Source organism: Kogia breviceps, chromosome 1, assembly GCF_026419965.1.
Source record: "Kogia breviceps isolate mKogBre1 chromosome 1, mKogBre1 haplotype 1, whole genome shotgun sequence".
NCBI classification, from domain to species: Eukaryota; Metazoa; Chordata; class Mammalia; order Artiodactyla; family Physeteridae; genus Kogia; species Kogia breviceps.
Window position 1 is genome coordinate 190,483,786 of NC_081310.1, and position 8,798 is coordinate 190,492,583.

The window sequence follows — 8,798 nt, forward strand, 5'->3', positions numbered from 1 at the left end:
TTTTGGGTGTGATCAAATGTTCTGAAATTAGATAGTGGCAATGGCTGTACAATTCTGTGAATATACCAAAAACTACTGTTAAAAAAAAACAACCCAACTTCAAAAGGCTGAATTTCGTGGTATGTAAATTATAGCTCAATAAAGCTGTTATTAAAAAACCACAATAGAAAGAGGAAAGTCGCCCCACCCCAGACTCCCCCAAGTAGCCACTTAATTCACTCCATAAATATTCACGGAGTGCCGGTTCCCTGCAGCCTGTGGGATGAGGACACAAAGGGAAGCAAACAACTCACATCCTGTGAGCAAAGGCTGCCCCGATGTTCAGAGCCCCAGAACCAGGGCCTGCACCGCCTCCCTGATTTCACTGACTGACCTCTGCCCCTCACCTCCTCCCTTCCCTCTGGTACCCCAACCCCAGCGGTCACGGAGCCCACCCCCTGCTCACTGTTCCTCAGCCCCTCCTTCCTCCCCGCCCTTCCTACCCAGTCACTTGACGCTTCCACCACCCTCCCCGCTCCTGACCCCAAAGCTAGACAAACCCAGCTCTCCGCCCAGTCTGCGCCTCCCCTGGGCAGCTGGATGCGCCTGGAGCAAAACACGCCACCTTGCCAGACGCCTCACTTTATTTTTTATTTTTCTGGCGGTGCCCGGCGGCTTGCGGGATCTTAGTTCCCCCACCAGGGATTGAACCTGGGCCCTCGGCAGTGAAAGCGCGGAGCCCTAACCACTGGACCACGAGGGAATTCCCCCAGCCGCCCCTACTTAAAAAAAAATCCGTGACCTGAGTCCCGAGTGGGCCCTCGGGGCTACCCGGATGTCACGATCCTTCACTCCCCATGACCGTGGCCCACCTCTTCTCTTCTCCCTGTAAAATGGGGACACTAGTATTTCTGCCTCTTGGGGCTGTTGGCTGCGTTAGCACCTGACACATAGTAGGCCCTCAATCGGTGACAGCCACGGGGGATCATTATCTCTGGTCCTCTGTCCAGGGGTTTCCTGGTGACCTGGTCTCCGAAGAGCCCTACCCTGCAGTCGGTATTTTGTTCCACCAGCTGGGCAGCCACGGGTTCTTTGCCGGAGCGGCTCCTCCTCCGGAGAAAAAGAAGGGGGCGTGGCCCAGGGCAGAGGCGGCGTGGCTGAGCTCAGGGTGGGAGCGGGAAGGACGCACCTTCCTGCAGCCAATGTCCACGTGACGGGCTGAGCCTGAGTCAGACCAGCGGCCAAAAGGGAAACTTACCAGGGCCTCAGAAAGGGAGTGTGCAGGAGTTGGGGATGCAGATGGCCCGGCACCCCAGTCTGGACCTGCCCGGAGGGGGCCGCCCCCAGCAATCCAGGCTGTGCCTCCTTCCAGGGAACTGAGAGCAAAGCCCAAAGGAGGGAGGAAGTGTGAGCCTTGCTCCCCAGTGACTCCCTTCATCCTTTGGGGCAAGTCAACTCTCACCCGGGCAGGAAGCCTGCCCTCCTTCCCGCAGGGGATCCTCTGCCCCGGGTCAGCCTATTCAAAACACCGACCCAATTCGCTGGCCCACAGCCTTCGTTCTTCTACCTTGAGATGTTTGCAGATACCTGCCTGGGTCCACAAGTACGTCTTGGAAGATAATAGAGACAGTGGGAGGGGCGGGAAAAACCCTGTTGTGGAAATCAGGACACCTGGGCATGGTGCTACCCTGCTGTGTGAGCCTGGCAGGTCTCACACCCTCTCTGGGCTCCAGTCTCCACTTCTGTGAGAATGGGCAGCTGCATTCCACGTCCTCTGGTTCCCTGGCTCTGGATTTCTACCAGGGCTTGGGGTTCCTCCATCTGGCCATTGCCCTCAGGGATAAAGTCCCATCCTCTCCACACAGTCCAATGGGCCCTTGCTGACTTGGTCCCGACCTTGGTTGGACCGCATTCCCACCCCTTGCCACGCCCCCAGCAACATGCAGCTGCCCAGCTCAGAGAGCAAGCACCTGGGATGCTCTGGAATAGCAGCTCGCTGGCTGACCCCCACTCATCCTACAGTGGACGTCACGCTCTCTCCAGCTTTCCTCTCCTGACCTGCCAGTTATGTGTGTCCCCCATCAGAGGCTGTTCTGTTTTCCCTCTTCCTCATTAAACTGAGTTCTGTGCCAAGGGCAATGACGGCATACAGAAGGGGTCAAGGAATATTTAAATCAATGAAGCGGAAGCTCCAGGCAAGCTGCTGTGGCCATCCCAGACCTGTGCCCTGCCCAGGAGGTGGGGGTGGGGTGCCGATGGAGGGGTGTAAATTTTCAAGGGAGGTTCCAGCTGGGCTCAGCCAGGCCACAGCCCCAAGCTGACTGGCCCATGACTCACAGGCCCCAAACAGAGCTTTCATAACCCTCCCTGGCCTTTCTGGATTTGCCTTCTGATCAGGCCTTCAGGCTAATACCTCTCCGGTTTCTCTCTTGCTCCAGCCAGTCTCCCCCTGTGAACTTGAACTTTGCAAGAGCCCCCGCTGGCTTTAAAGGACCAGCTCAAGATTCTTGGGCTGTATTGTGTTTTCCTTCCCAAGGAATTCTTGCTCTGTTTACAGAAAGGAAAGAAAAATTGCCACCCACGCTGGTTAAAGCTCACCCTGATTTTCTGAGATCTCCTCTCCACCCTCCCCTCATTTGGCGTCTGTCTTCTCGTTGCTGGCGTGGTCCCTCACCCCACCCCAGGACTCCCAGGCCATACGGAGACCCCTGGGTGGGGGAATGACAGCCCCAAAGCTTTGTTTACACTGCCTGCCTGGCCACAGCCATATGGGGCCACCAGGGGCTTGCTCTGATCCTGGGAACTATTGAGAACAGAAATCCACATAAATTGGGTTGGGTCCCCCACCTCTCCTTCCCTGCCCTCTCTTCCATCAGTAGATCCCCTCCCCATTTTGCAGACGTTTCCCCTCCTCCCAGCCAAACAGATTCATTTGCAGAATGGCCTTCTCTTGTCCTCGTGTCTTCCTGTCAGCGATGGGCAGTGCCTCCTGGAGCTCACAGCCTTCTCCTTTGTCCAGTTACTTTTAAAATAATAAACTTTTAATTTTAGAATAATTTTTAGATTTCCAGAAATGTTACAAAGATCACAAAGAGAGTTATCTTACACATTTCACCAGTTTCCTTTTTGATAACATCTTACATAACTACGGCACAGTTGTCCAAATGAGGAAAACAACAGTGGCACAAAACTATTCACTAAACTCCACACTTTATCCAATTCACTAGCTTTTCCACCAATGTCCTTTTTCCGTTCCAGGATCCAATCCAGAGAACCACATTGCATTTAGTCATACGCTATTTGTGATGAGGAAATTGTAAGTATCTCTGTTTTACAGACGAAGGAAGAAGAGATCGGAGGAGTAAGTGACTTGCTAGGCAGCAAAAGCAGCGGAGGAAAGGGATTTAGAGCTGGAAGCCACTCGTGGTGCGACCTGAGCCTTAGTTTCCTTGTCTGAAGGGTGGGATCACAGGTAATTACTTCATGACAGGAGCAAGGACTAAAAGAGATCATGTCTATGTGAAACCATGCAACTCAGATTGGGACTTGAACCCACGTGCTGGTGTAACAAGGAAGAGCCAAATCTGACTTCAGGTTGGATCTGTTTCTTTCACTTTAACCTTTGCTTCCCATTGCTTTTTTTTTTTTTTTTTTTTTTGCGTTACGCGGGCCTCTCACTGTTGTGGCCTCTCCCGTTGCGGCGCACAGGCTCCGGACGCGCAGGCTCAGCGGCCATGGCTCACGGGCCCAGCCGCTCCGCGGCATGTGGGATCTTCCCGGACCGGGGCACGAACCCGTGTCCCCTGCATCGGCAGGCGGACTCTCAACCACTGCACCACCACGGAAGCCCCCCATTGCTTTTGTTCACGAAGAGGATCCTGTCTCTACAAAACGGCCTGCCTCAGGGAATGCTGCCCTTCTACCTGAATGTTAAACCAAAGTGCCTTTGTTCAGGGAAACATCCTGACCCTGTCTACCTGTGGATGGCTGCAAGAAAGAAGAAATTGGGACGTCCCCGGTGCTCCAGTGGGAAAGAATCCCCCTTCCGATGCAGTGGACGGACGTGGGTTCGATCCCTGGTTGGGGAACTAAGAACCCACATGCCGTGGGGCAACTAAGCCCACATGCCACAACCAACTGAGCCCGCGTGCCTCAACTAGAGAGAAAACAACCCCACACGCCACAATCAGAGAGAAGCCCGCGCTGCAATGAAAGATCCCGAGTGACTCAACTAAGACCTGATGCAGCCAAATATAAAAATAAAATAAAATATTTTTTAAAAAGAAAAAAGAAACGAACACATCCCCTCCCTGAGGCTGGCCATTCCAGGGGACATTTGCAAATCTTATGGCCTTTTTACTTGACTTCCTCATCTCCTCCCCTTCTCTGTTCTGTAAAAGAAACGGGCATCCAAACCACGCGAAGATGGTTCTTTGGAGACATTAGTTTGCCATCTTCTCATTCTGCCAGCTTTCCAAATAAAGTCATTATTCCTTACCTCAAGGCCTCTTCTCTGATTTATTGGGGGTGAGCAGAGCAAGCTTGGACTCGGTAATACTGGGACTCGAACCCAACCAAAACGCAGATTGGGACTTGAACCCATGTTCCTTTTTTTTTTTGAGGTACGCGGGCCTCTCACTGTCGTGGCCTCTCCCGTTGCGGAGCACAGGCTCCGGACGCGCAGGCTCAGCGGCCACGGCTCACGGGCCCAGCCGCTCACGCGGCATGTGGGATCTTCCCGGACCGGGGCACGAACCCGCGTCCCCTGCATCGGCAGGCGGATTCTCAACCACTGCGCCACCAGGGAAGCCCTAAACCCAAGTTCTTTTAACTGAGATCACACACCTGGTCTCAGGACTTAATGAAGCTCAGGTTCTTGATGTCTCATCACAGAAAGAATTCAGTGAGAGCCAAAGTGATAGGTAAGACGTGGATTTATTTAGAGAGAAACACACTCCACAGACAGAGCTGGGCCGTCTCAGAAGGTGAGAAAGGCACCAGGGTGCGGGGTTGTCAGGTTTTATAGGGGTGGGTAATTTCATAGGCTAATGAGTTGGGGGGAGTGTTCCAGCTATTTTGGGGAAGGGGCGGGGATTTCCAGGAATTGGGCCCCCACATTTTGACCTTTATGGTGGGCCTTGGAACAGTCATGGCGCCTGTGGGTGTGTTATTCAGCTTGCTGATGTGTTACAGTGAGCGTATACTGAGGCTCATGGTCTAGTGGAAGTCGATTCATCCATCCGACATCTTGGACCTATTTGGTTCTAATCAGTTGATGTCGTGTCCTCGGGCTGTGGCGTTCTTTTAAAGTTTGTGCCCTGCCCCCCTCCCTCCTATTTCATACGGGCATTTCCTGCCCACGAGATGGTAGCTGTTGTTATTACTGTCAGCGTCATCATTACCGAGAAGCCCAGATCTCTTCAACTCCAAGTTCTCGTCAAGGGTTATGTCTAGAGGGGGCCCTGCCCCTCACCCTCTGGGCCCCTCTACCGGGGAAGAGGACAGGCCCTACCGACCTTGCTTTGAGCAGGCCCTAAAGACTGAGTTAGAGATCCCAGGGTACGGTCCCACCGTGGCCGCTGGCTGTGCATGGCATCTCCCTGGAGCTCAGCTTCCTCAGCCGTAAGGAGGGGCTGTGAGGAGATGTGGGGAGGGCTCTGTAGGGCAGGGGCCGGCCCCCCAGCATCAGTTAGTGTGGGCCATCCCTGGCGCCCCCTAGTGGCAGGCGGTCGCAGCCTGGGCCTCCCAGTCAGGCAGGCCTGGTGCCCACCCCAGGTCCACCTCTGTCTGCTTCGTACCCTTCTGAAACCCTGTCAGGGATAACCAGTCATGCCCAGCTCTCCAGCCTCGCCCCAAACAAGAACTCAGCAAGGCACCTCTCCGTCTGCTCTTCCTTACCCTCAGGCCTAAAGAGCTTGTGTCTTCCGGTCAAGTAGCTGGTTAGAGGCTCAACCAGAGGGAGAGCCAGGTCTCGCTAAGACCCGGTGTCCCATCCACCTGAGCACGGCCCCCCACCCGGAGCCACTCACTCAGCGACTGCTCTGGGGGCCAGCTGCCACCTGCCTGCTGCTTCTTAACTGCCTAATGAGGATATGCCCGCGAGCCACCCACCACCTCCCCGCTGAAAGGAGCGTCCAAAACGCCTGATGAAGCAGGCGTCAAAAGATCGTTTTCAAGAAAAGGTAAAATCGGGCTTCCCTGGTGGCGCAGTGGTTAAGAATCTGCCTGCCAATGCAGGGGACACGGGTTTGAGCCCTGGTCTGGGAAGATCCCACATGTTGCAGAGCAACTAAGCCCGTGCGCCAGAACTACTGAGCCTTCACTCTAAAGCCTGCGAGCCACAACTACTGAGCCCATGTGCCACAACTACTGAAGCCTGCGTGCCTAGAGGGGGTGCTCCACAACAAGAGAAGCCACCGCAATGAGAAGCCCATGCACCACAGTAAAGAGTAGTCCCCGCTCACCTCAACTAGAGAGAAGCCCGGGTGCAGCAACAAAGACCCAGTACAACCAAAAATAAAATTAATAAATTAATTAATAAATTAATTTTTAAAAAAAACACCATTCACTTTAAAAAGAAAAAAAAGGGTAAAATCATGACTCCCATACAGATAAAAAAAAAAGAATAGGGGCTTCCCTGGTGGCGCAGTGGTTGTGAGTCCGCCTGCCCATGCAGGGGACATGGGTTCGTGCCCCGGTCCGGGAAGATCCCACATGCCGTGGAGCGGCTGGGCCCGTGAGCCATGGCCGCTGAGCCTGCGCGTCCGGAGCCTGTGCTCCGCAATGGGAGAGGCCACAACAGTGAGAGGCCCGCATACCGAAAAAAAAAAAAAAAAAAAGAATACGTGTTAAACATTTTGTTTAACTCAGAAGGGAACCAGGTGGATGTTACAAGCGGCAGCAGAAGGACATTCACGTTTGTAAGTCAGGAATATTGAAATGAATGGGCTAATGTAGGTGAAACTGATTTTTCCACAAGGGAATGGGGGGAACCTCTAAGGACGGGATTTATCAGTTACTACAATTTACAGAGTTGTAAAATAGCTGAAAGACAATGAAAGGCTAGAATCCAATAACCAGGAAGATGGTGCTGCATGCAGACAGTCTGTAGTTTTCCACTGAAGTGAACATTTTTTTTCTGCAGAAGGAAGGTCATAGGAGGGCACAGTCCAAGGTCTCTATGCTGATGATCATTCACGAGATTAGTGTGATTCACACACTATAAATGCAAGATCCTTTCTGAATGCATCCGGGAAAGTACATCTCACTTGCAAGAGGCCTGCAGCCTAAAATCAGCAGCTCTTAAGATGAAAGGCTCAAAACATTTAAGAATTTTTTCAGATGGATTTTGGCATCTGTGTTACACGATGGGTTCTGGAACATTCTAGAATGTGGATGTTTGTGATCTGTGTCTGTAGCACTGGCCTGTAGTTTTTACCGGACCTGGTTTGATCCTGACTCTGATGTGCAGCCCTAGGCAGTTACACCATCTCTCTGATTCTCTGATGTGCAGCTTGTCTTTGAATCGGGATATTAACAGTAGCTACTTTGTAGACTACTATTTTTTAGGAGGAGCTCTGCACCTTATGAGAACTGTATTGTAAACTGCTAAAACCATTTCTTTGCAAATGTCCTGTGGTCACTAGGATTCTTCCTTATCAGCCCAGTCTTCTCTTCTCTCCCCAAACTTGATCCCCTTCTGCTCTCCTTTAATCCCTCATTTCCACCATTTGTGTCCCTAGCAGAGTAGAGAGCAGCATTTGGTTGCCCTGGAGGGGTTGGCACATGCTGGGTGCGGCCTCGGGTTAAGGGGGACTCTGGGGACAGGTTGACAAACTGGAAGGCTCAGGGCTAGCAACCTCACGGTGTCCCTTGTCCCAATTCTATGCTTACCGAGCCCAGGTTCCCAGATATAGACTTGCAGAGGGGTGGCAGCATGGGCACTCCCAGGGGACCCTCCTAACAGGTAGGGGTTTGGGCAGATGAGAAATTCAGTCTCTTGACATGGGTCTCCCTCCAAGACCCATGTTCTGCTTGCAGCAATTCCACAGCCACATCGCTCACTTTCTAGTTTTCCAAGTCGTTTTCTTCTCTCAGCGTCACTGCAGCCATGTGCAGTGGGCAGGCGGGAATTATTCCCATTTTGCTTCTGGAGAAGCTGAGGACCCCGTGAGGGGCATGAGAACGTTGGCTCCCCGGGGCTCAATGTCCGGTTCGCTAGCCCATGCTGCCCTCTAGTGGCCGTGCACAGTACCTGCCTTCAGGAAGCACAGGTCAGCCTGCAGCATCTCAACTCACTGGGTTCGCACACAGTAATGGACAGCCTTCCTAGGACCCCAGTGTGGGGCATGGCACGTCCCCCCCTCGGGACTCTTACATCACTGTATCAGCTCCTCACCCTGTCTCCAAGCATTCAATTATGTATACTATTTAACTGTGGTAAAATGTACATAATATAAAATTACCACCATAACCATTTAAAAAATATATTTATTTATTTGGTTGCACTGGGTCTTAGTCGAGGCAGGCGGGCTCCTTAGCTGCAGCAGGTGGGCTTCCTTAGTCGCGGCAGGCGGGCTCCTTAGTTGCGGCGCGTGGGCTTCCTTAGTCGCGGCAGGCGGGGTCCTTAGATAACCACTCTTAAGTGTTCAGCGGCGTTAAGTACATTCACACTGTTGTGCAACCACATCCCCCTTCACCTTCAGACCACTTTTCATTGTGCAAACTCACATTTTGTACTCGCTAAACAACTCCCTAACCCCTCTCCCCGTAGCCCCTAACGCACCACCCTTCTATGAATTTAACTACTCTAAGACCTC